This window comes from Canis lupus, chromosome 5 (assembly GCF_048164855.1).
Source record: "Canis lupus baileyi chromosome 5, mCanLup2.hap1, whole genome shotgun sequence".
NCBI classification, from domain to species: Eukaryota; Metazoa; Chordata; class Mammalia; order Carnivora; family Canidae; genus Canis; species Canis lupus.
Window position 1 is genome coordinate 19,145,277 of NC_132842.1, and position 27,861 is coordinate 19,173,137.

General features: G+C 40.2%; 1 protein-coding gene and 1 long non-coding RNA gene across 14 annotated transcripts in view; one reads left to right on the forward strand and one right to left on the reverse strand.

Annotated features, from left to right (window-relative positions):
* CACNB2 (calcium voltage-gated channel auxiliary subunit beta 2) overlaps window positions 1–27,861 on the reverse strand; it is a 374,475-nt gene that overhangs the window by 77,122 nt on the left and 269,492 nt on the right. The gene's annotated exons all lie outside the window — the stretch shown is intronic.
* The window catches only part of LOC140633301 (uncharacterized), a 45,715-nt gene continuing 18,014 nt past the window's right edge, over window positions 161–27,861 (forward strand). Inside the window, exons 1-2 of the long non-coding RNA XR_012030928.1 lie at window positions 161–214; window positions 14,624–14,774. This is a non-coding gene — a long non-coding RNA (uncharacterized lncRNA). The remainder of the gene's footprint in view (window positions 215–14,623; window positions 14,775–27,861) is intronic.

Consider the following 27,861-nt stretch of genomic DNA (forward strand, 5'->3'; position numbering starts at 1 on the left):
AAAAATAAAATAAGAATGCTGGGAATCAGGTAGGTGGTTGGGAAGACAGTGGTCAAAAAGAAATCTCTGAAGAGGTGACAACTAGTTGGCACCTGGAAGATAAGAATCAGTCATGCAATGGATAGAAGAGATTCCAAGCCTAACGGACCAACAGTAAAGACTCTGGAGGACAGAACGGTGGAGGCCATGGAGGGACCGCCAAGGGCTGTGAGAGGTGAGAAGGGTGGTGTGGCAGGTAATGACACCAGAAAGTCAAACTGGAAGCCAGTTTGTGCCCTATTTTTTAAAACAACAGTAAAAAGTCTTGATTTATCTTACAGCTGTGAAAAGCCACGGTTGCTTTTTAGGCAGAAAGAGACAGGATCCAACTTAAGTGTTAAGAAAATCACCCTAGCTGTCATGGGGAGAGATCAAGAGAGGCTACAGTGGAAGAAAGAGACAGTTGGGAAGGCTACTCTAGTGTTCACAGTCCAGGTGAGACAAGCTAGTGTGGCAGCAGCAGAGATGGAGAAACATGGACACATACAAATAATCTGAGCTGCAGAGAGGGACAGAGAGAGAAATGGACGATGGGTGGAGCTGAAGCAAATAAGTGGATGGTGGTGACATCTGTCAAAATGGGATCTTATCTTGGTTTTCTCCATCCCTAGCACATTGCCTGACACCACAGCTAGCGTTTAATACCAATTTTTTGAATAAATGAAGGGTTACATAAAGTCAGCTTCATAGTATCTAAAGACAGATACTATTTTTCCTACATTAAAAATAAGGAAACTGAGGATCTAAAAACAATGTGTCTAAAATCCTACAACTAGCTGGTCAGGGCCACAGCCAGTTTAAACTCAAGACTGTATAACCTCACCTTGGGCTCCTGGCCATCGCCAATCTTTTTTCCCCAGAGAAGCCAACCACTGAGGTATTTATGGTAAAACTGAGTCTCAGACAATGGCTCTTAATGTAGTAGGTTTGGTCCCATCCTGTGTTCTGGGCTTCTCTCCCAGCCTCTGAGCTCCTCCAAAGCAGGGACTTATTTATATTTGGATCATTAATGAAAGCTAACTGAATGAGTATGATAGCATTCTTTTCAACCATAAGTGAGAGAATTTACTGGATGAATTCTTAATTTCTTACTGGTCTTTTTAAAAGAGATTTTATTATTTATTCATGAGAGACACAGAGAGAGGCACAGAGATAGGCAGAGGGAGAGGCAGGCTCCCCCCACAGGGAGCCCAATACGGGACTCAATCCCAGGACCCTGGGATCATGCCCTGAGCTGAAGGCAGACACTCAACCACTGAGCCACCCAGGTGCCCCTCTTACTGATCTAAAGTTACATTTTTCACCCTGTATGGTACTAGAGTCATCTTCTTCCTAATTCTGAATTCTAAAAAAGAGTAAGCAAAAGTATCTGATTCTCTAATGATCTGAAAGTAGATTCTAAATGTAAATTTTAATTTCCCTGATTGACATGATCCTGTTAGGTAATATTCTCACAGTGACCTACCACATAAATAGTCATTCTTATTCTGGGAAGCTTCTATTATCTTTATACTAGGCACTTTCTGACAAGGAAATTCTGTTAAACTTAGTGTCTTTAAATGGTATCACTAGAAATTTGTGTAGGAAATGGTTGGGATCATTTGAAATACAGCATAGTAAGTAAACTAAATATTGGCAGAAAAATCTCAACATCTCCCTCCAACTATTAATTTAAATTCCTTCCCAATTTATTAGGGAAATAAGGCATCTGCTAAACTTGTATGAGTCGACCTCAAAGGCAAGAAGCGAGAAAATAAAATATTTTGAAATTTGAAAATCTGATCGGCCGAGGTGGTGAAGTTAAGATTGAATTTTTTTGAGAAGCCCAAAGTCACACACACAGTAAAGATGAGGAGGCCCAGAAGAAACACAGGACAGGTTATTTCATTGGAACAGTGGCTCTCAACCCTGATAGTAGATTAAAATCCCCTGTAGGGTGTGTTGAAACAAACAGGGTGGGCTTCCCGGCTGCACTGTGCTCCAGATTTAGTAGATGTGGGGAAAATTTACATTTAGAATAATTAATACTGATACTACTGATCTGGGAGCCCTGTGACTTAGGGGAACACCACACCGGACCAAATATTGAGGATAAACATCCCCTAAACCACTCTTTCAATGTGACGTAGAAGAGAATAAGGACAGAAAAGTAAATGTCAGCATTATAGATTGTTTGGACAAAAAGCTCCAAATACCCACGCAAGACCCATACAGTTTCTACTTTTTCAGAAATGATTTTTAAAATTTTTTTTAAGATTTTATATTTTTATTCATGAGAGACACACACATACACAGAGGCAGAGACATAGGCAGAGGGAGAAGCAGGCTCCCTGTGGGGGGAGCCTGATGTGGAACTCGATCCCAGGACCCCAGGATCACGTCCGGAGTGGAAGGGAGATGCTCATGTTCAACCACTGAGCCACGTGTCCCTTCAGAAACAATTTTTAATAGTGGTTTACAATAAAGGAAGCGAGGAGGGAAAAAGGATGATTTCTTCTTTTTCTTGAGATTACCTTTGTTTCATGAAAGGATAGGATGGGTTTTTCCACAAAGTATGAATTTCTGTAGCATCAAGGCCTGATTCTAATCAAGTTGTGGAGAAAATAAATTTGTCTAACGGTCTCTGATTGCTTTTCATGGCCCTTTCACCCAAGCCTGATCCCAGGAAGAAATAGGACAAGATAACCTTCGTCTGCACTAAGTCATTTGTACACTGGTAGGGCTCTATCAGATATACTCGTTAAGGAATGACTATAGTTCCCAGAACAGCCAGGGCGCTGTTGGTTCCTGAAAGGGAACCCTTTCGGTGAACAGAAATATAAAAATCATACTAGGTAGGGGTGTGTGGGTGGCTCAGTCGGTTAGGTGTCCAACTCTTGGTTTTGACTGAGGTCACGATCTCAGAGTCCTGGGATCGAGACCTACATTGGGCTCCACGCTTAGTGTGGAGTCTGCTTGTCCCTTTCACTCTGCTCCACCCCCTGCTCTCTCTCTCTCTGGAATAAATAAATAAGGTCTTTAAAAAAATTATACTAGGTCGAGAGTACCTCTATTTGTAAGGCCAACCTTAATAACCTCCATCATTGCAGAGATCAGTGGAAGGAAAGCAGTTTTTCAACAGGATCATTGGCTAGATTCTTCTTTTTTTTAATGTGCTGCTATGGCTCTGCTTATTTTTATTTATGCATATGCTGGCTTGTTCTGAAAGAATGTAAGTTAATTTACTAAGATAGGAACAATCCAGTAAGATAAAAATTTGTATAAGGGGTTAGGGACTTCATTTTCATCCCCCTCAAATTTGCGTGTTGAAATTCTAACCCCCATGTTGATGGTAATTAGGAGGTGGGGTGTCTGGGAGGATGGAGTCCTCATGAATTGGTGTCTTTATGAAAGAAACCCCACACAGCTGTCTCTCTACCGCACAAGGATACAAGAAAATGGCCATCTGCAACCCCAGAGAGGGTCCTCACTGGAACCAGACCATGCTGACACCCTGATCTAAGATTTCCAGCCTCCAGAAGTGTAAAAAATACATTTTTGTTGTCTATGAGTCTAAACTATGGGATTCTGTTCAGGCAGCTGCTTGGACCAAGACACAGGTTGGAACTGGAGAACTGGGAAAAGAAAGATGGCTGGGGGGCTGTGTGGAATAAAGCCAGATATGAAGTTGGACCACCCCTTTAGACCACCTTGGTGATCTGAATTTACATAGCTCTTAAAATGCTGAAATTAAAGCCGCAATAGATTACTAAGAATACATAGAGGTGTAGCAAGCGGAGCCCTCTCTATATGTAGACTACGACACGACCAGCATTCTGTTTGATATAGATACATGCCTTCAATGCAGTAAAATGTAGGTTTCATTGGTGGGTCTGTATCTATAGTGCTGATAATGAACTAGATGACCACCAGTGCTTGGAGGAGCAAAAGTGTTTCCCCAACAGAGCTATGGCCCAGGAGAATACATTGGTGTAGGGGACCCTGGGGTAGAGAGTTCCTACTTGTGAAAAGCCTCCTCCCTCTTTTGTGGGACAAGAGTAGCAGAAAACAGCCATACATTTTTGGTAGGGGAGAAAATGTGTTTTAGTGGCCGAAAATGGTTCTAAAGTCACTTTGTTTCTTAAACTACACCGAATCAAGAAAACTTCACATTGAACAACTTCTGTCACAATCCAGTTTAAAACAGTGCTAAATCAACACAACAGATTGGACATAGTTTGATGACAGAGACACTGCCCTCATGCCTGCGGGGTCTATGACTAAATTTGAAACAAAGCCTGGGACAGGTGGGAGCCTATGGGACTCTCTTGGTCCAGTGATGCTTGACCTCCTCAAATGATTCTAGACCCTTTTAGAAATTACAACTGAAAATTATTAGATGAAACCACCCAGATGGCTGCTTCTTGATTTCTGATGCCCCCATTAAGCAGGTTGCTTTTCTCACATGGAGTGGGCTGAGAAGGCGAAATTCAAGAACCATAGAGGAAATGCGCAGATATTTCCAAGTCCTATGCATCCTTCAAATCCCAGAGCTGCAAGAATTTTCCCCCAGATCTAATCCAAGATACCCATGATCTCTTCACCCAAACAGGTTTTATCATATGTGTGGTTAAGACAACAAAATCTGCCATCGATTCCCTGATCATCAGAAATGTGTTCTAAGTAATATGTTGAAATACCAATAGTGATTCTTATTTCATTTAAAAAGTATACACTAGAGCACAAATTCCTGCATTGTTTCCCTGTGCACTGAGGTGCTTTCTTAAGAGGAAGCAAGAAGGAACATCCAGATCTTGGGGTTCCATCACTACCTACATTCTATCTTCAGCTGCTACCCCTGGTGAGCTACCTCACCACATTATTTACCACATTCCTCACTTATTCTTTCTCAATTACTAAGAGTATTGGTGGGATTTTGTTTGTTTGAATAGGCTCCACACCCAGCAAAGACCCCATTGCAGGGCTTGAACTTATGACCCTGAGATCAAGACCTGAGCTGAGATCAAGAGTCAGACACTCAGCCGACGGATCCATCTAGGCACTCCTAATGGCATTGGTTTTTACGTGATGGGTTTATCACATAAATATCTAGCAAGGGAAAGTGAAAATCATTCCAGCTAAAGGATGCTTTTCTTCCTGTGTTATGGGTTTATGGGATGGGGCAGTAGGAAGGGTTTCCTCCGGTCAGATCTTGCGTTTTCAGTAATGATGTACTTTCATTTTGTAAAGGACGGGCGTAAAGAGAGATGCAGCACATGGCTATTTTACAAATCATTCATTCCTTAAGATTGTTGGAACTATGCCCATTAATAGGACAGTTTGGGGCTTTACAGAAGACTTCTTAATTTGAGAATTATAGGAGACCCAAGGAACAGAGGAAATCATTCTGTGTATGATCTACAGAATTGGGGTGGCTGAGCCTGCTGAAATGCTCTCCTGCCTTTTGACACCTACCCACCCTGCACCCTCCATTCTGGAGCGAACAGGCTCCGTCACGTGCTCTGGCTCTGCACTCTAAACCATCCTGGCTCGCCCAGCTCTTGTTCCAAACCCCAGGACTGAAGCGTGACACTTCTGAGGTTCTCCATCTCCACGCCAACTGGCCTGTGATCCGGTGACAGCAGCTCTAGAACAATCCCACAAGCTGGAGTACAGCCTCTGGGAGGCAGGCCCCCAGGTAAACCCCCGGGGCTGGCATTGCCATCAGGCCCTGAGGCCTAGAGAAGGGACGGGGCAAAAGGGAGACGGAAAGTCAAATGTGCCAAATACGCACAGTGAGATTCTATCCGGCTCCCCAAAGACTGGATGCGGGCCCACATTTCATCATTTATCAACTGTGTGAACTTGGCAAATGACTTGACTTCCCGCGACTTCATGTCTTTACCTGTGAAACGGGTCATGGTACCAACCACACCTTCTCCTTGAGCAGATGAAAGCAGTTAGTAGATGTAAAGCTCTAGGGAAGAGCTTGCTGTTCTCACCAGACCCCCCCCTCTCCCCCGTGGCTCAGCCTTAGCCAAGGCAATAGTTCAGGCTGACCACATCAATGTCCTCAGGACCTTCTGCAATGGAGCCCTTGTGCTCTCCTAAGTTGTTTTTTGGGTTGTTTTGTTTTGTTTTGTTGTTTTTTTAACTGAAGAAGTTTGCTATGGCCTCTGGTGCCTGGGTAGCATTTCCAGACCACAGGGCCCCAACAATCATGGCCCATTTCATATAAGGCACATTCCTTCCACTTACGGCCACTGTAGGGGACCAGAAATATGCCTCCCCCAAATATGCCACTTTGGCATAAGTATTCTTTTGAACTAGAGACAAATGAGAATCAACAGATGCAGAAACACACCTTCCCAGAGCTTCCTTTAAGTGAATTTTAAGTTGAAATTTTTGAAAAATGGGCAGGGCCATACATCCCTTCTTCCTGGGTTAGTCTGTGGCTGCCTCCCAGAGGCTGTACTCCAGGCTGTGAAGAGGATGGAAAAAATCTGGTGCCCAATGGACCTCCACAAAGAAACCTTACTCCATTAGTTCCCCCATATATTTACCTTCCCACAATTTGCCCTATCAAAAACTCAAGTTTCTTCTCTTTTGCCTTGTCACGTGTCTGAAAATGAATTTTTCTTTTGTGAAGATGCTACGTGAGCCCAAGTTCTAATGGCCTCTCTGAGTTGCTCCCCACAGATGTTTTTTCCATGTGATGTGCGCCACTTGTGTTGGTAAATGGTCTCTCATTAATCTGTCGTTGGTCATTCTCATTTACACAGCCCCAGCCAGAGAACTTAGGAAAGTAGAAGAAAAATCATTTTCTTCCCCTACAGTGCCTTTCTTGATGGTTTCAGCACAAGGCTCACAGCATTCTCTGTACCCTGTCCCTTCTTCCTTGTCATAACTTCAATATCCACAAGGATGACCTTTGGGGTTCGAATTCCTAATTCTTCAAGTCCAGTGGCTGCCATCTCTATTTTATCCCCACTTCAAGATTTTATGTGATCATCCACTATTTGTTCTCTCACTTCTGGTCACTCTCTGACATAGACAGGTCTCTTCTCTCTCCCAAAGCTCACCTCTTTCACCTGCGACCTGAGTTCCAAGTTATCCCTCCTCTAGAGCACAGGTTCTCCGATTGTGGTCCCCATATTAACAGCATCAGGTCTGCCTGCGTTCTTGTTGGAAATGCCAAGTCTTGGGTTTCACCCTAGGATCTGCTGATCCAGGAAATCTGGGGCTGAAGCTGACAGCCTGTGTTTAAACAAGACCCCCAGAGTGTCTAATGCAGGCCAACATTTAAGAACTATAATTCCAGGAATTTAGTAAAGCAATAAGCCCCGTGCTCATTACTCTTCTTTTTTGCTTCCACTTAATCACGTTCTACTTGACCATGTTCATCCCATATTCTTAAAGGAAAAAAAGTCTGAATCCTGCTCCTCTTACATAGTTTCATTAAATTATTATTTCGTTTCATTGATAACATTCTCTAAACAAGGAATAAGATGTACTTTCTGTTCACACTTTCTCTTAAAAACACTCCAAGACTCCTTAAACAAGTCTCCCATCTCTATCACCATAAAGCTATTCTTTCCAAGGCCAGTGATAACTTATTTTCCAACCTGTAAAGTTCTCCTCCTCCTCAATCCCTCTGCCAAAGACTTCCTTGGTCTTCAACGTCCCATCCTAATTTCCTAAAAGAGCAAGATCCCAGTTCTCCTGCTCTGGTGTTATCCTTTCTCAGTCTCCTTTGTCAGTTCTCTTCCTTCTATCTCAGACAAATGCTTCCCAGAGTTCTCTGGTTAACGTCACTAAAGTTCTCTTTCCTACTGATCTCACCTTATGGATTCAATTACCTCTAGACGGTAACTCTAAATTCTTCTTCCTATCCAAACCTTCCATCAAAGCTGTGGTTCCGCAGAACATACAGCCTGTTAGGTGCTGGCAAGTGCACGGTCCATGGCTCCTCAAACTTAGTATATCCCAATATCAAGTTATGGTCTCTGACCCAAACTAAATGCTAATTTCAATTGCCCAGCTTTTATTAATTACCTCATCTTTCTTCAAATGTAGTACAGCACGTCTGAAAATGATGTTCCAGAAAATGCTAGATGATTTAGAAATTCTTTTTTTTTGGAAAATATAAAAATAAAAATAAAGTGTCTATGGACAAGGAGTTTGGGAAGTGGAACAACATCATCTTCTGGGAGATTCACAGTATTTATTAGCCTATTAGAATCTCTGAGAAATCCTGCACAGAAAAAATGACGACGCATGCTATTGCAAATTGATTTGGGCAAGGTCTCAGTTTCTTTGGTAAGACTAAGCAGTGTCATTCAGAACATCTACCAATACACATTAGGACGTGACCTTTATCGAGCATCTCACCTCTGATTGTTTGTCCAGTCTGGCTGACTTCTCTTTGTGGGCATCTTATTTCCAGTCCTCTGGTCTGTTCCCCACACTTCAGGCCCTGTTTCTTCTTACCCCACTTTGCAACTCACCATCACACTTTCCTTCTCTTGAACTGTCAATGCTTAGTTTGAGACTGGATTACTTTGCTCAAAGTCCTGCTCAGGACATTTCAATCCCCACTAGACTAAGGAATAAATGTCATCGTACAGAAAGTAATATCCAAGGTCCTTCCTAACCCAGATTAATCCCTGTGTACCATCCCTTGCCCTGTCTTCAACCTTCTGAACCTTCTGTTTCATCTAAAATGGACCCCTGACCCTCCTAGTCCTCACATCCATGCTCTGGCTCATGCTATTCTCTTGCTTCATCATGAAAAACCCTCCAGCGACACCATAGCTTCTCAAAGATTACCTACCTCCCACAGCTCAGCTACAATACCACCACTTCTGGGAAGCTTCCTGATGCCCCAGTCAGAAACTGTCACTGCTCCTTTTAAAATCCCAGGCACTATCTCATTGCACTTGTTCTATCCGGCCTTCTGTCTTCAGGACATAAACTGCCTCTCTTACAGATTTTCCTCCCCAGCTGAACCTAACACAGTGCCTGGCTCAGAAAGCTCTGGAAATCACCTGGATAATAAATAAGGATCAAATTTACATCAACCTGCACATAGAAAAGGAAACTGATGCTTTTAAATTCAGATCCCCATGACATCGGAAACTCCTTTAGCAGAATGTGGTTAGTACACGTGTGATGGAGAAGAAAACTCTCGACGTTCTTCCTTAAAGTGCAAGCTGCTTTTACATACTGAGTGTGGCAATTGTGTTAAATCGAGGCTCTGTTGGTAGCTATAAACATCACAGTTCAAGATACTCTTGAAGACCTAGTGATTTGTACCAGTTCCCGAGGACCAGCGGCTGGACAGGGTCCTCTCCTGTGTCTGGGAGGAATCGAGCGCTCACCTTCCCAATCATACTTCAATCCTGAACTCAGAGATAACCGAATAAGGTTGATGTCTTTGTTATGACCCAAAACACCAGGGGCAGAAGCAAAATACAATGACCGATCCTTACCACCGTCCTCACTACATTAGACACTTCGGAGAAGGAAAAACTGGGACGAGTTCCATCTGTTATATAACGGTTAAGTGAGCCAGAAATACCTCGGTAAAAAAACAAAACCAACCACTTGGAATCACCGGTTAATCTTTCCAAAAACACAAAGGGTAAAACCAACGGAGCTTAGCAGAACCTTGGGACCCAAGTTCAACCAAGCCTGCACTTTTCCATTTCTCCTGATTTCTCTGTTTACCCTCTGCTGCCTCGGTTTATGATCCTCAATGCCACGCGCTTTCACTAATATTTCAGCCAGGGTATTTGGCACTTTACGCTCTCACCATAACACGTGCACACAAGACGATGAAATGCAAAGCGGAAAGGAATGACGTGGCCCAAGCGGCTGTTATGCAACAAATCCCAGAAATCCACACCAGCACAGCAGAGCCAGTGAGTGTCCTACTCTTGGACTACATGCATGGGTTCAAATCCTGCTGATGTACTATCTGTGGGACCTCGTGCAAGTTACTCACCAGCTCCCCGCCCCCTCTATAGAACTGGAACACTTATAGCATCTATTTCCTGCAGTTTTTACAAGTATTAGATGAGGTAATACCTCCAAAGTACTCCGAACAATGCCTGGCAATCCTGAGCTAATTTTTTTTTTTTTTAAGATTTTACTTATTTACTCATGAGACACACACATACACACAGAGACAGAGACAGGAAGAGAGAGAGAGAGAGAGAGAGAGAGAGAGAGGCAGAGACACACGCAGAGGGAGAAGCAGGTTCCATGCAGGAAGCCCGATGTGGGACTCGATCCCAGGTCTTCAGGATCACATCCTGGGCTGAAGGTGGTGCCAAACCGCTGAGCCAACCGGGCTGCCCCAATCCTGAGCTCTTTATACAAATACTTTCTAAATAAACAAAACACAACTGATGCAATAACTTGCTTGAGGACACCCAGCAGCACAGATGGCAGTCTCTGTTGTAATCCAGGCCTTTCCAGCTGTTCTCACTGCACTGGCCTCAGTGGAAGGTCCTGCTTAGAAATAAACCAGGGTGGGGGTGGGAGGTGCACCTGGGTGGCTCAGTGGTTGAGTGTCTGCCTTTGGCTCAGGTCGTGATCCCAAGATCCTGGGATCGAGTCCTGCATCAGGCTTCTCCCTCTGCCTGAGTCTGTCTCACTCTCTGTCTCTCTCATGAATAAATAAATAAAATCTTTAAAAACAAACAAACAAACAAACAAACAAACAAACAAACAAACTGAGGGGAAACAGGAGACCACAGTCCCCATCTTCCAAGAAGATGCCTGCTATGGACAGAATAGTGTCCCCCCAAAATGATATGCTGAAGTCCTAACTGCTGGTACCCCCAGAATGTGACCTTCTTTGGAGACAGGGTCTTCCCAGAAGGAATCAAGTTAAAATGAGGTCATGAGGGTGGGCCTTCATCCAATGACTGTTGTCCTTAGAAAAGGGGGAAATTCAGACAGACACACACACATGGAGAGAAGCTGATGTGTGGAAAGACAGGAAGAGTGTGGCCATCTACAAGCCAGCGTGAGAGGCCTGGAACACATCCCTCCCTCACAGGCTTCAGCAGGAGCCAGCCAGACAGTGGTACCTTTGGGAGCCATGGCAAACAGTACTCCTCGCAGGAACCTTTGTGCCAGTTCTCAGAGGCAACTGTGTTAGGCTGTGCTTTTCAACACACGTTGCGGTCAGGGTTTTATGAGTGGGCTTGGGCCTCCACAACAAAATTCCACAGGCTTGGGAGCTTGAATAACAAACATATTTTCCAATATTTCTGGAGGCTGGAAGGCCAACATCAAGGCATCAGCAAGCTTGCTTTCCTTGGAGGCCTCTCTCCTTGGTTTGCAGAAGGCCACCTTCTCACTGTGTCCTCACATGGTTGCCTCTCAGCGTTGGAGCATATGTGTCCTTTTTGTAAAGACACCAGTCACACTGGATTAGGGCCTACTCTAAGGACTGAATCTTAATTATTTATTTTATTTAAATATTTTTTTAATATTTATTTATTTTAAGGAGAGAAAGCAGACACGTGTGAGCACAAGAGTCGGGGAGGAGAGGAGAGTAGGGGAGCACAGAGCCCGAGCCCACCTGGGGGCACAATCTCATGAACCTGAGATCATGACCTGAGCTGAAACCAAGAGTCAGATGCTTAATCAACTGAGCCACCCAGGCACCCCTTAATAATTTCTTTTAATGGTCCTATCTCCAAATACTGTCACATTCTGGGGTACATTTTGAGATTAGGGCTTCAACATACGAATTTGTGTGTGTGTGGGTGGGGACCAGTCAGCCCATAATATATGCTATAGGTATATGAGGCCTCTAAAGAGATAAATATGAGTCATTCTCTCCCAGTTCTATCCCTTCTACTGAAAGATTTATTAGCAAAATGCTTTAAGTAATTTAGCCGCTAAGCAATCTAAAAGATTTTTCTCTTAAATCATATTTTGGAGTAAAGGTAAAATTCACATTGGTTTTTAAAATAAACATATTTCATAAGAATACCCTTTCACGGGCCCATCCCATCTGTGGGTCCAAACCCTGATGCTCTCCGCTCTTGTGTACGCACATCCCAAGAGCAGGTTTGAGGAGCCATGGATGGGGTAGAGAAGTGAGATCATCAAGGGTACTCAGAGTAATGAATAGGAACCATTTTCCAGGGTCTGAGCTAATACAGTGCGTCTGTGAGTAGAATCATCTAGATAGTTCACTACACCCAGATGAGAGACCTAACATTTTCTTCTAATGCTATACTGGATCATTCAGAAAGGATACAAAGGATCTCCATTCCCATGAGAACAATATTTGCACAAAAAAGTGGATGCCCTTCAAGGCTACCTTGAAGTAGTAATTGGGTCACTACCTCCCCTTAGATGTTCAGGAAACAGTACAAAATAAAATGACAATAAACAGCGGCACAAACCAAGCAGAGAAGTACAAAGCACTAAGTAGCATCCTTGGTGCTCCCACTGCCTCGCACATGACTCCCCGTTGGTCAGGAGCCTCAGGGGTCACCTAGTCAACCTGACAATGAGCCTCAGGGACCCTGGGGAAACTGCTGACCGCTGCCCTCACTGTGCTTCTCACCTGGAAGTAGCTTCTTCCTTCTGTTAGGACATTGGGATGTTTGCTAACTTGCCAAGGATTGCACAGACTCATTGATTCACTCTAAATTTGGCATCTGTTATGACTCAGGCACTCCACAGGCGACATAAACATAAATAAAACCTATTTCATGCTCATATAGACCACACAATCAGGTTAAAGGGAGGCTAAAGTAAAAAAAGGGTAGAAAAAGAACTTAGATTTGCTGAGCTCCTAAGTTGCAGGAACCATACATTCTTCAGGTCTTTAAGAGAAACATTAACACTCTCATTTCTACACAGGGAACAGGGCCTCAGATTATTTTACCAGAGCTAAGGGCCAAATTCAAATCAGGAGTGTCCACTAACAAGGGTAAGCCCTTTCTGCTACTTCACATTGTATGCCTGCCTTATCAGAGGACTAGTTCCCCAATCGTAGAATGTTCTAGAAGAACTTACAAAGGATCTAACTTAAAAGTACTTAGAAAACAAAATCAGAATCACTAGGAGGCAGAAAATGTTGATGCAAAAACAAACCGCATTAGGGAAGCATTATTCTTTTTTTTTTTTTTTTTGGATGATTATTAAATTACTGAATCAAAGAATGAGGTAAACCTAGTATCTCTGGACCATTAGTTGCCTGACTGGTTTTCCTGCTTCCACACTTTTTCCTAATTCCACAGCTTTTCCTCCACAAAAGAGCCAGTGCTCTGCTTTGCTTTTTTCCTTCTTTCTTCCTTTCCTTTCAGTGCTCTTAAAATCTAAGATTTAAACAAATCACATCACTCTTCTGCTCAACACCTTTACTGGATCCCCCAATACTCCCAAGAAAGTTTTCCCAGAGCCTCCAAATTCCCTACAGGATCTTTGGCTTCCCTGCACTTAGACACATGTGTCTCTGGGCTGCTCCTAGGATGTGCTCAGAACCTTTGCAGTTGTAGTTGCTATTGCCTGGAAAATAGTCTATCCTCCAAATATCTACATGCACGTGCTCTCATAAAGTGAGATCTGAATAAAGTTCAAGTCTCTGTTCAAACACCACCTCTTTGGAGAAGCCATTTCTGCTCGGTCTCTAACTCCTCATTCTCTTGCTCTTCTTAGTTTGGTTGATCAGCACTCAACACCACAAGTTACATATTTCTATGCTGGGGTATGGTCTGCTTCCCCCAAAGAGACCACTATCCCCCTGAGGGCAGGGATTTTGTTTACTTCTGTTCCCTGTGGCTGGGACAGGGCTTGGCATGCACAGAAGGGAGGGAGGACGGGAGGATGGAAGGAATCTAGGTTTCATCCAATTATCAGACAAGACTTCTTATCCTTGTGATAGGAGCTGAAGGACAGAATAATGAAGCTGGTTTATAACCATAAAAAAACAAGACCTCAAGGATCCTAATTCATGGTGTGTGTGATAGTGTGAAGAGACTTTTAGAGCATGATCTTGAAGGTAGTGGTGAGATACTGGTAGGGGACCTAATTAAAGCCCTTGAGGAAAACAGTATAGAATAACTAATGTCAAAGAGGAGGGATCGGGTATTCTGGAAGGGACACACAATATGATTCTGTAAAACATGCTGCTTTGGCATAAGGATTATTTTGAGGTTGGAATCAACAGACACAGCAAGACTTCTCTGCCCTCTCTTTACCAGCTCAAAGCTGGGCATCAATTTCCCTTGTCAAGGTGTCTCCCTCACCAGAACCAGGAACAGGAGAACAACTCTTGTTACCTGAGATGGAGGAAAGTTCTCCCAGTTCCGACATGGGTCTGCACAGACAAATCTTACTAAAATAACCCTTCGCTTCCATTTGTTTCACCTATATATTTCCCAGTCACTTCCCCTAGTTCATCATCTCTTGAAGGCCAAACTCTTTCTGCTAAAAGTGCATATAATTCCCTGAGTCTAACAACTACTTTGAGTTTCACATCTTCTATGTGAAATCCTAGAATCATAAAAATATGAGTAACACTATATGCCTTCTCTCCTGTTAATTTGTCCCTTGTTGGTTTTATTCGCAGGTCCAGGAGAATAAACCAGAAAGTGCAGAGGAAAAGTCTTTCCTCCCAACAACCTTCACCTCACCACCGATCCCCATGCCTTCCTCATCCATCCTATTTAGTGCTTGGCCAGATCACACTAAAGCATTTAATTCAACGTGAGCCCTACTTTGTAAGTGTTGTATTTATAGCACATTCAGACAGGAGGAATTGGTAAAGAGGCATAACAACATGTCACATGAGGACTCAAGGATTTTTAGCCTGGAAAAGAAAAAGTCTAGAAGAGAAGGAGGTGATTATATACTCCACAAGCACCCGAGGGGATAGAATTGGGATCCAAGAGTTGATGTTGAAGCAAGGCAGACTTGCATTGTATATAAATCAACAGGCTCTGGAAGAGCTATTGGCAGAAGACACTGGCTGCCAGCCAAGAGGAGATGAGATGGCCTTTTGGAGGGATGTGGCACAGGAGAGCAGATGGATAAGTGGCCTGGATCACTACTGGTGGGACACAGTGTAAACACAAGCAATGCACAGGTGGTCTGGGACTGCATGGTCTCAGCTCTTACCTGCTAGCTGGGGGGCCCTGACTGCCAACTGACCAATCTGTTCATCTGGGCCCTCATCATGCAAGTGAGGTAGATTAAATCAGTGGTTGGCAAACTCAGTTCATCAGAGCCCGAGGTTCAGAGGCTCAAGGATGCTTTAGTGGAATCTGGGACAGGCTCTAGGTCCTCTGAGCCTACCAGTGTAGTCATGTAATCTGGTTCACCAACTGAGGTTTTACAGATGATTTCACTTGGTAGGAAAAAAATAGTGTTCTATTCAGAAGAGTTAAAAAAAAAACAAAAAACCTTTTACTTCTGAAATTCTATTATTTGATGTCATTTACTAGCTAGCAGTTTTAAAAGAATATGGAATTTAGACACTCAGGCTTTGAAAATGGAACTTTAAATAATTAAGTGGGTAAGGTACTCTATTGTTTAATGCAACTACATTGATGAAAAAGTCAGTTTTAATGAATTCCTACCTTATTTTGATGCCAATTTCTTTTGATTCCATAAACTCATTTAAAAATCTAATAATTTTCTAGGACTTTGGAGTTTTGAGGCAACTACTGGATATGCCTGTGACTAATAAGAAATCTATATTTGGTTTTTCCCTCCAGTTTCTGGCACCAGAGCACTCTTTGTAGTTAGGTTAAAATCCTTGGAATTTCTAAGTGTGGACAGCAATAAAGGTGTCTTTGTTATGTTAATGAAGCAACTTTTGGAAAGTCCTGGGTAACCTGAGGATGGGGGCTGGTTCCCAGGGGAACCAACCCAGAGATTAGAGTTGGAACTTTCAATTCCACCCTCTGACCTATGGGAAGGTTGGAGAGGGAGCCTGGAGGTTGACTCAATCACCAACGGTCAATGATTTAATCAATTGCATCTACGTAATGAAGCTTCCATAAAAAAAACCTCAAAGGACAGGGTTCAGAGAGCTTCTAGGTTGGTGAACACAGAGATTTGGGGACAGTGGTGCACCCAGACAGCATAGAAGTTCCAGGCCCTTCTCCTCATACCTTGATCTACACATCTCTTCCATCTGGCTGCTCCTGAGTTCTATCCTTCTATAATAAACCACTAATTTAATAAGTAAACTTTTGTTGAGTTCCATGAGCTGGTCTAGCAAATGCATCAAACCCAAGGAAAGCATCATGAGAACACCCTCCAATCTATAGCTGATGGGTCAGAAACACAGGTGACAAACTAGACTTGTGACTGGCATCTGATGAGGACAGTGGGTATGCATTCTCACGGAACTGAGCCCTTAATCTGTGTGATCTCAGGCTATCTCCAGGAAGATATTGTCAGCATTGACCTCACATTTCACAAATGACGAATTTCAACTTTCTTTGGGCCAACTCTTAGGATCAGAGAAGACAGTAAAATGCTGTGGCATTTATTCTAGAGGCTTGCCAATCCCACTTGCTTCCTCAGAGTGTAGATAAGTACATTTGTAGCCTTCCTTGTAGTTAGATTAGGCCTAGGTGATGGAGTTTGGGCCAGCAGAACGTGAGCGGAATTGATGCCTGGCATTTCCCAGCCTGGTAGGAAAACAATCACATAGTCTTCCATGTTCTTTATCTTTTCTGGTAGCAGGTCTGGAAGCTACACATTACAGAGGGCAGTCATGCAGAACAGAGTCTTCGTCCCCATGCCACTGTGTAGAAGGGAGCCACTCTATGGGCACTGAACTGTGACATACATAAGGAACTCTTCACTGGTACACCAATGAGATACCTAGTGTTGTGTGTTACAGCAGGTAGCGTTACTTGTCCCAGTACAAATGTTTACTTAAAATGTAGTCACACATAATACTATTTAAGTGTCACAGTATATAAATATCTATGAATTTAGAAATGTTCCTCTTTCCCAACTTTTATTCAGATTGCATAAAACAACCTTCTTCAGAACCATACATCTATCTCATGCATATTAGTAGAAACAGAATCATCTAGCGCTCCTTTCCAGAGGAAACTCATCAAAGTTGTTGGAAACAATACTTTTTACATCCTTGAGTTTACCACAGCATCCCATATTTACAACTGTGAGGTCACACTCCCACAAATAAACATTAGGTCACTATTTAAATGTTTAAGGCAAATTTATCAAGTGACTTATGTAAACTCCCCAAAATAAGATTGATTGATATTATTCAGGCTGATGCATCTTCAGCAAACAGCATTGTTATTCAAAATAAAGTAAGAGAGAAATGTGCTTCCTGCACCAGGAGAGTTTCTGTGAGGGATCAAATAGAAGGTGACTCACTCCTTTCTGAAGAATGATTTTTTGGGAAAAGGCCCATCTTATGCTCAGGCATATGTGGTAATCTTTGGCAAATTTATATTTCTGAGCATTTATTTTTACATATTCTCTTTCTAAGTGCATATGGAAAAAATAAACATGATTTATTTTTGCTCGGTTGTATAAGCTCATTTGCTTTTGGCATTCACATGGAATGGGAACCTAGTAACATTTTGTATGTATAAAAATCTGATTATTTTTTCAGGTGCTTTTGTGTTTAAAAAAAAATACCAAATATGCTTCACAAGCAACAGTGCTTCTGAATATAAAGCCATATATGTCAAGGAGAATTAATCCACATATGTGTATGGTCTAAGTAGAATTCTGAAGGACCAATTTTTGCCTATAAGCCCTTTCCTAATTTTTATTTACTGATGGAAAGCAGGCAAGAGAAATGTGGCAATGATTAATAGAAAGGAAACGGCATTGTTTTGATTGGGTGATTAGTATTATTTATTGTTGGTCTCTACATTGTTCACAATGAATAAATTATTCCAGAAGGTTCAAATGTGTAGCATGCTGCCAAAGTTCCTGGTTTAGCCAAGTATACTTGAAATGGTTTCTAAGATTCTACTCAAATTTGAAATTAAACAGATGTTTCTAAACTTCTCCCCCAAAAAGAAGAAAGCTTTTATCGGTAGATTACTGATGAACAAAAATTTTATTAGTTCACTACTTGTGTTTTACTCTTTCACTGCACCTGTCTTGAGAATTTTCCTACCTAAGTTAACTCCTCTTTTGAAACATTCTTCAAAGAAGGTATAATGTTCATTTTTATCCTGATGGTCTTTTTGGAAAATTAGCTTTATTAAATCTCTAAATTATCTAAAAATACCTACTGGATTTTTATAGTGCCTAAAAAGTAGTCCCACTCTCAAGGGGTGCCCGGTTGGCTCAGTTGGTATAGCATGCGACTCTAGATCTTGGAGCTGTGAGTTCGAGGCCCATGTTGGGTATAGAGAAAACTCAAAAATAAAAAAAATCTTTAAAAAACAAGTCATGGACAGCCCGGGTGGCTCAGCGGTTTAGCGCCGCCTACAGCCCAGGGCATGATCCTGGAGACCTGGGATCGAGTCCCACGTTGGGCTCCCTGCATGGAGCCTGCTTCTCCCTCTGCCTGTGTCTCTGCCTGTGTCTCTGTCTCTCTCTCTCGATTAAATAAATAAAACCTTTAAAAAAAATAAAAAAATAAAAAGCAAGTCATACTGCACTCAAGGTCTGATCTACATGACAACATGCTAAAGTGCTGGGCTCACTGGGTTCTCCAACTAGGACTAGCATTTGTCAAGCTCTAAGAAGATCTCAACAATTTTGATGTGTGTCTGCACATGTGTGCATGCACCCACACAAACTAAATTTCAGAAGAGATAACTCTTGAAAATTGGGGGAAGGTAGTCAAAGATCTATTTGGCAGTGACTTCACAGCTTTATTTCCATCAAAGACAGAGGCAAAGGGATGATAACTGCGAAGGGCTTAGGGACGTTTAAGGAATAGCCAGGACCCTTCCTTCACAGAAACTTTACTGTTTACGTGTATGCTATATATATTGTCAAGTCAGGTTTTTAAATGAAATGTTGCATTGGATCATCTGTTGCCAGTTTGGCACTAACATCCCTCATCCCACCCAGGACCCTCCCATGTATCTAAGGGCATGGCTACCTGGTAATTAATTCTATTTACAGAATTTCTGCCACTAGGGAAGCAGGTTGGATTCCCCCAGTGAAGGGCACTTGTGTGAGACATACGGAAGGCAGAGAAGAAGACACACTGTTACACCACCAACACACAAGAGGCTTTCTTTCCAGTTCTATCAGGCCAGCAGTTTTCAAAGTATGCTTTCAGGAATCTCCAGAAGTCCCCAAGGCTCTCTTAAGGAGTTCACCATGTCAAAACTATTTTTATGATCACACTAAGACATTATTTGCCTCTTATACTTTCATTCTCCCGTGATCGTACAGTGGAATTTTACCAAAGCCACATGACCTATGATGACGTTTTGGCTCTGACTGCTATGGGAACATGGGCTTCTATATTCTTGTGTTCTAAATTTTGTTTTCATTTCAAATGCAACAAATATCAATAGATGTCACCTATATAAACAAAAGCTCTTTGAGGCGTCTAACAATTTTTAGGAACATCAAGTGTTCCTGAAACCAAAAAGTTCTTGAAGTACTGTTCTTGGCTATGTCCTGAGAATCCTCCAACCAGTGCTTCAGGTAGCTGTAATTAACAGTGGTGACTTTCTTTAGTTCTGGCAACTTCCTGATTCACTCCCAAAGCTACTGGCAAACCTGAAACCCTTTGAGGGTTTTTTTTTTTTTTTTAAGATTTTATTTATTTATTAGAGATGCAGAGAGAGAGAGAGAGAGAGAGGCAGAGAGAGAAGCAGGCTCCATGCAGGGAGCCTGATGCGGGACTCGATCCCGGGTCTCCAGGATCAGGCTCTGGGCTGAAGGCGGCGCTAAACCACTGAGCCACCAGGGCTGCCCCCTTTGAGGTTTTGTAAGCTTCTAATTCCCTATGTTAAATTCCTTCCTCCATGAATTATTTAAAGTTCTGTTTTCTTGAAGAAACCATGAGAGACTTGCAAGTGATGTTCAATACAAGATACTATAAATTTGTTTTTAATAAATCTTTAAAATCATACCATGTGGGAAATCTCTTCCCTACTCCCCACCTCTACCCTCAAGTATGACTTAGAGTCATACTTGACTTTGATTACCAAACCATTTTCTTTTCTTTTCTTTTTTTTTTTTTTTTTTTAAGATTCATTTCTTTATTTCAGAGAGAGAAAGCGCATGAGCAAGAGGGGCTGAGGGAGAAGGAGAGAATCTCAAGCATATTCTATGTTAGTGTGGAGCCTGATGTGGGCTTGATCTCATGATCTTGAGATCATGGCATAAACCAAAACCAAGAGTTGGACGCTTAACCACTGAGTCACCCAGGTGCCCCAAACCATTTTCCATTCAAGGTGATGGCCAAACAAAATCTGTGTTCTACATTTTGAAACAGTTATTCTCTATAAAATATGCCATATGCCTTTCAGAGTGAGCTCAAAATTAACTGCTACAGCATTCCCTGCAACTCCACCACAGTTCTTGTTGAAATGGATATGAATACTGTAAAACAGTTTGTTCTCACACAATAATGGTACTCCAGGAAGTTCCATGAGACTAAAATAACAAACATGATCAAAGACAATAGTTTTGATTGTGGGGGAAAAAGATTGAGGCTAGGAAGTTTCAAATTTGCAATAGTAAATTTATTTTGTTGGGGGGGGGTTGGCATTTATAGAATTCTAAAATTTTAACTGACCCATCATCTGATCACACCTATCATTTGCACAAGAAGAGGCTTTTCTTTGCTTATCGATACTAGCCAGCAACAGCATATACAAACTTTTAGACATTCTCACCACTCTCTGACCCACTGTATGATGAATGAGTGCAAATCACACAAAGCTGCTGAGCTGTAGAAACAACAGCTGTTTTTCTCCCATGCTTGGTCTTGATCACCCCAACACTACAGCCAAAAGTGGTCTGCACCCTGCAGACCTTGATTGATGCTTACCTAATCCATTACCTGGTTTCCACTAAATCTATGTTATGAGTAATACTGAGATATCAAATAGCCTAACTTTACAAAAGACAATCTGATTATTTGGGTCTCTACTGCAGTGATATTTAACTGCTTGCTGTTCCTAAAGCAAATCTTGTTCTCTCTTCTGCTCTTGGGAGCACACCCGTCCCCTTGCATGAAACATCCCATCTTGATCATCTCTGTATCCACCCACTGCTCTAGCCAACTGCGTAGTAACTAACGGGCTCTCAAATAAATGAATATTGATACATACACATATATACCTATACACATACATATGTACATGTATGTGTTTATTTATTTAAACCAATCAACAGTATTATCTAAACAGTTACCCTGGAATGAGGTAAAAAAATATCAAACATGGCAACATGAAGCACAAAGGGAAGAGATACTTGGGCAGTAACAAAAATAAATAAATAAATAAAAAAAAGACTGACATAGGTCATCTGTCTCTTATCTCAATGGTGTGGAAACATTTATTTCGGCTATATTGCTTGTTGCTTTTGAAATACAAAGCAAGTGAATTTCTTCTTCCTAAGATTCAGGAAATGTTTTGAAATTTTTTAATATTTTTGTCTTCAAACACTTGTATTGAGGTATAAGTGGCATACAATGAAACACATACACACACAAACACACACACAGTGTACAATTTGGTTAAGTTTTAAGTTACATAACCACGTAACTATCACAGTCAAGGTAACAAACCTATCAGGATGTCAGAAGAGCAAGAAGGAAGGATGACAAAAAAGCATTTTGGGGGTGACAATTATGTTGCCATTTTAAGATTGTAAATCTTACTTTGAATAGAAAATATGTGGTATTTTTGTTCAAACTTTGGCTAGTTTCAGACTCAAGGGAAAATCTTAGTGAGTAGCTTGACATTTTAGATTATTAAAAAGAGTTTTCAGTTTTATCCATAAGGCTTGCAATCACACATCTCTATTTCTAAAGTTAATTTATTCTTTTTTAAAGAGATAAGTAATAGTCTTGTGACAGATACATGACCAGAGGAAGGAGGCAATTATGGAGTCAACAAACTATCCTCGGGTTTATCCATTATATTTCTTGACATTTATCAGATGAGTCGAAGTAGTTTTGTGTCAGTTAATTTCCTTGCTTTTCTGGGTTTTCAAGGAATAAATATTGCTATGTATTTGTAAAGCTTTTAAACAAAGAGAAAACTGTGGTCAGTTCTTCCTTTTTCATACCACAGATTATTAGGAATAAACCCTCTGTTTAAGTCGACATTTTCACTAAAGTACACTTAAGTACAGTGTTGATTGAAATAGAATATGTTTGCTCTTGTAAGCAATAACCACAGGAAAAGGCAAAATAGGTTTCACAGACACTGTTGAGAAATTTATAAAAAGAGCTTAAGACCTACTTTAGGCATCAGGAGAAAAGCAGATTTATTTTATTCCCACAGCCAAATGTAGACAAATGGAGAAGGTAAACAAACTGACATTTACTGTGGATTTGTCTGAAGTATTATAAAATCTCAGAAAAGGAGACATCTATATATAAATAAAAATACAAAAGCATCTGACCAAATCCAAATATCAATGATTAAGAGATAATCTCTTCAAATTATCGATTTGGTTGACACATCAAATGCAAACGTGTAAGTGCTTCTCATGTGGGTGAATAAGAATTGAGTACATAGGTGCTTATCACGATCCTCCAGCTCGTTTATATATCAGAATCAACTCTTAGTCTTTTCTTTTTGGAAACATGCTTCAACAACACAAAACATTTCACACTACCTACCTAGTCCTTTGTTGAGATACTGAACTCTAATGAGATACTTTAGAAGCTGACCAGAAATCTCTAAAAAGAAAAAAAAAAAATCCCTATATGTAACTTTAAGGAGGATACAAATAAATATCTTCTTTCTTCCTCTCCCTCCATACATGACAAAAATACAAACTATAAACATTCTGTGTGACTATTCTAGTTCTAAGACACATTTATGTATTTAGTCAGAATGAGAATTAGCATTTGAGAAAAGCCTTGATGTCTGTTGACATTACACCTGTCCTACTTAGAAAATATTCTTTTTCTCTATTGTTTTGGGTATTATGACCCTTCAACTTTTTATTAATGTATCTTCCAATTCTGACAAAGAGGCAGATTTGACATTTTGGACAAACATTTCACCAGACCTAACAATGCTAAATGAGTTATTTCTTTTTTTTTTTTTTTTTTAATTTTTTAGATAATAGTTGAGAATTTTCCAGAGTTGATAAAATATTCAAATCCTTGATTCAGGAGGTGCAATTGGATTCTGATGAGGATTATAGAAGAAAAGAAATCTGTACCCTGACAGATTGTACTGATACTGCAGAATACCAAAAACAGAGAGAAGATCTTAGATTATCCAAGAAAATAAGTGCATACAAAGAATTGATAGCTAACCTGAAAACAGACTCCTCAAAAGCCAAAAGATGGTAAAATATCATCTTCCAAGCACTAGGAAAAAATAGCTATCAACCTAAAATGGTTTTCAAGCAAAACTCTCTCTCATAAATGAGGTTTCTCTTCCAGACAAATAAAGAAACTTCCCCATCAAAAATGTTCTCATGAAAGACACTTATAAATGATAAATCTCAATGGTAACAATGATATCAGAAGGAATCCCTGACACCTGAAAAAAAGTGGTGAGCAAAGACAGTAGAAATGAAATGAAAAAATCATTAAAAATATTATTATTACTACTACTACTACTACCATGTGGTGTTAAAAGCAGATTAAGTGGGGCACCAGGGTGGCTTGGTTGGTGGAGTGCCCAACACTTGATTTCTGTGCTGGGTGTAGAGCCTGCTTGAGGTTCGTTCTCTCTCTCTCTCTCTCTTCCCCCTCAGGTTCCCATGTGTGGGCTCTCTTAAAAAGAAAAAATCAAAATGAAGACACTTAGCACTGAACAGCAATGAAATGCCACACATTGATATATGTGAGATACAGAAATACATGTAAAAAGTGCGTATGATTAAAAGAGAAGAGTATGAGAAAGTATGAGTATACTTCTTGTTCTCAAATGAACAAGAAAAAAAGAAATGAAAAGAAAATAAAGGAGGCATCTAGGTGACTCAGTTGGCTAAGCACCTGACTCTTGGTTTCTGCTCAGGTCATAATCTCAGGATCATGAGATCAAACTCCAAGTGGGTATCTGTACTCAAGGCATGGTCTGCTGGAGATTGTCTCTCTCCCCATCTGTTCCTCTCCCTGCTCATTCTTTCAATCTCTAAAGTAAATAAAATCTTAAAAAAAAAAGGAGGAAAAATTAATGAAATAGGAAGTAGGGAAAATTACAAATTTTATTTGAAAATATAATCAAATAGGTATCTGTGAGATAGATACAACGGGTTTTTAAAAAGATAAAGTATAAATAAAACTAGACTAACTTTTCTAAAAATACAGGTGAAAACCAAAAAGAACTAGGGAGCTAGGATACACAAAATGACAGGGAAGTGAAAATCCTGAAGAGTTCTATGATAATCAGAGAAATCAATTGTTTAAGAGTCTTTCTGTCAGAGAATAAAACCATAATATGTACAGGAGTTTTGCCCAGGGAGTTCTAGAAATTCTTCAAGGAATAAGTAATTAGAACATAACAGAAACTCTTCCGGGGGGGGGGGGGAAATCAAAATGAACAAAAATACCAGTTTTATGGGCACAGCAAACTTCGATCTTAGACCACATGGAAATAGTGCAAATTAGAGAAATTAAAGGCCAGTTTCTCTCATTATGACACACACAACTCATCCAAAAAAGAAAATGTTTTTTAAACCTTACAAAGTCAAATCCAGCCACATATTAAAAAAGAAATATTATTGTGAAAATGTTCCTTATCCAAGGATGCAGTCAGTTTAATATAGAAAACATATTACTACAGTTTACTACAATAAGGAATTTAAAGAAAAAAATCATAAGATCATCTTTAAAAAGATGTAAAAAGAGATATTTAATAAGATTCCATGCATGATTTTTTCCTTAAACCTGGCAAACTAGGAATAGAAGAAAACTTCCTTAACATGATAAAGAGTATCTACAGAAAAACCCTATCAGTTTTAAAAAGTAAAATAAAATAGTAAGAAATAAAAGCATTCTCTTTAAAAACTCCGAGACAAAGATGCCCGCTGTAACTTTAATACCCAAGATTTCCATGGAGGGTCTAACTAGTGCACTTAGATGAGAACACACTGAAAAATTAAACGGATTAGGGAGGAAGAAATAGAATTTTCATTATTCACATGGTATGACTGTCCAATCTGCCTGAAAAATTAAATGGATTAGGGAGGAAGAAATAGAATTTTCATTATTCATATGGTATGACTGTCCAATTTGCATTTGACAGAAAACTCAAGGATCTACAGAAAATTTATTAGCATTTAGTAAGCATGTAAAAAGATGAATGTAAAGATTTTCATACAAAATCAACCACATTTTCATATATCAGCAAACAAATTATAATGAGAGAAAATGAAAGAGACTATAAAATAATAGATATTGTAGGTAATCTTAAAAGATATTTCATATTCATGGATAAGATGACTCAAGGCATTTTCTCCTAAGGTGATTTATAGACTTAAATGTAACCCCAAATCTCAGCTGGGTATGTTTGTGTCTTTTTGTGGGGTTCTTTTTGGTATGTTTTCATTGTGTGTGTGTATGTGTGTGTTATGAATTTCACAAGTGTTATCTAAAATTTATATGAAGGACAAAGGTCTAAGCATAGCCAATCTTTTCCTGAAGAATACAGTGGGTTGACATGCCCAATATTTATTTTAAAACTATAATTAAGTAGTATGACATTGACACAGAAAAAGAGGCCTAGAAACAGACCTTACTCATTACATAAAAAAATTGATTTCTGAGTGAGTAGGCATTTCAGACCACTGGGGAGAGAATATGCTATTTCTTAAATAAAATTAGATCTCTATCTCACTCTATATACAAAATCAAATCCAGAGAGATTAAGGAATTAAATATGAAAGACAAAATTTTAAAACTATTAGAAATAGATATGGAATTTGTTATGAGCTGAGAGTGGGGAAGAATTTCTTTTTTTATAATAAATTTATTTTTTATTGGTGTTCAATTTACCAACATACAGAATAACACCCAGTGCTCATCCCGTCAAGTGCCCCCCTCAGTGCCCGTCACCCATTCGCCCCCACCCCCCGCCCTCCTCCCCTTCCACCACCCCTAGTTCGTTTCCCAGAGTTAGGAGTCTTTATGTTCTGTCTCCCTTTCTGATATTTCCCACACATTTCTTCTCCCTTCCCTTATATTCCCTTTCACTATTATTTATATGGGGAAGAATTTCTTAAACAAGATTCCAGAAGCACAAACAGAGGAGAGAAGAAAAAAACCTACTTGATTAAAATTAAGGCAGCTACAAAAATGTGAAAAGAACAGCTACAGATTAAAAGCTTTCAGTAATACAAATAACCAACAAAATAACTGGGTACAAAATATATAAAGTACTCCTACAAATTAATAGAAAAAGAATTTAAAAATTAATCCAAAGCCATGCATAGAAGAAAACAAAGTTCAATAAATACATGAAAATTGCTCAATTTCCTAAGTAATCACTGAAATACAAATCATAGTACAATGAGATTTTAAATCCTACACCTGCTAGGATGTCCCTCCCCCAATTTAAGTCTGACAGTATTAAATGTTACAGAGAACACAGCGTAAAGGGAACTCTCCTCCCATGATGGCATGAGGATAAATTAAGACATGCACTTTGCCTTATTTTATTTTTATTTTTGAGAGAGAGTGAGCGAGAACGTACGAGCAGGGGTAGAGGGAGAGAGAATCCCAAGCAGGCTCCATGTCTAGGGCAGAGCCCAAGATGGGGCTCAATCTCAATACCCTGAGATCACGACCTGAACCAAAATCAAGAATCAGATGCCAAGCAGCTAAGTCACCCATACACTCCAAGACAACCACTTTCCAAACCAGATGCCATTATCTAGTAAAAGTAAAAACACACATACCTTATGACCTAACAATTCCACTGCTGGTTATATATAACCTAGAGAAGTTTTTGCACATGTGTTCCAAAAAACAAGGACAAAAATCTCCACAGCAGGACTGGGTGTACTAACTCAACTGTCCACTGTCAAGATGGTAGATCAACCTTGCCGAGTCTTATGCTGCAGTACGACAGACTGATAAAAAGTGAACTGTGACAAAATTACTGTAACAAAAGTCAATGTGGATGAATTTCCCAAATAGAATGCAAGAAAAGCAAGTTACAAAAGAACATCTCTTAATGTCATTTAATAACATTCATTTAAATGCTGTCTTTTAAATAATGGTTCAAAACACAAAAACAAAGCAATATTTTATATGAAATATAAACATATGATAAGACAAAATAGAATGAAAAGGAAGAGATGAGGAACACCAGATTCAGGGTAGCAATAACTCTGATAGGGACAGTGGCCTGTACAAAGACAACAGGGGAGCCATTAAAGCTATTACCAATGTTCTCTATCTTCAATCAGGGCTGTGGGGGCACAGGTTTCCATCTGTCATAAATAGTCTTTTATAAGTAGTATTTAACTTCTTAAAAATATAATTGAGAAGCTGACATCCTATTTTTAATAAACTTTTATTATATGATAATGTCTTTATAGTCAACACCTGTAGAAAAATGTCACTATTACTTATTAGTCTTCATTTATAGCATATTCATCAGTACACAGGAAGACAAACTCTTTCCAATGATGATGAAGTCATGTCATCATGACTTTTCTTCAACTATATTCCCATGTTAAAAGCAAATT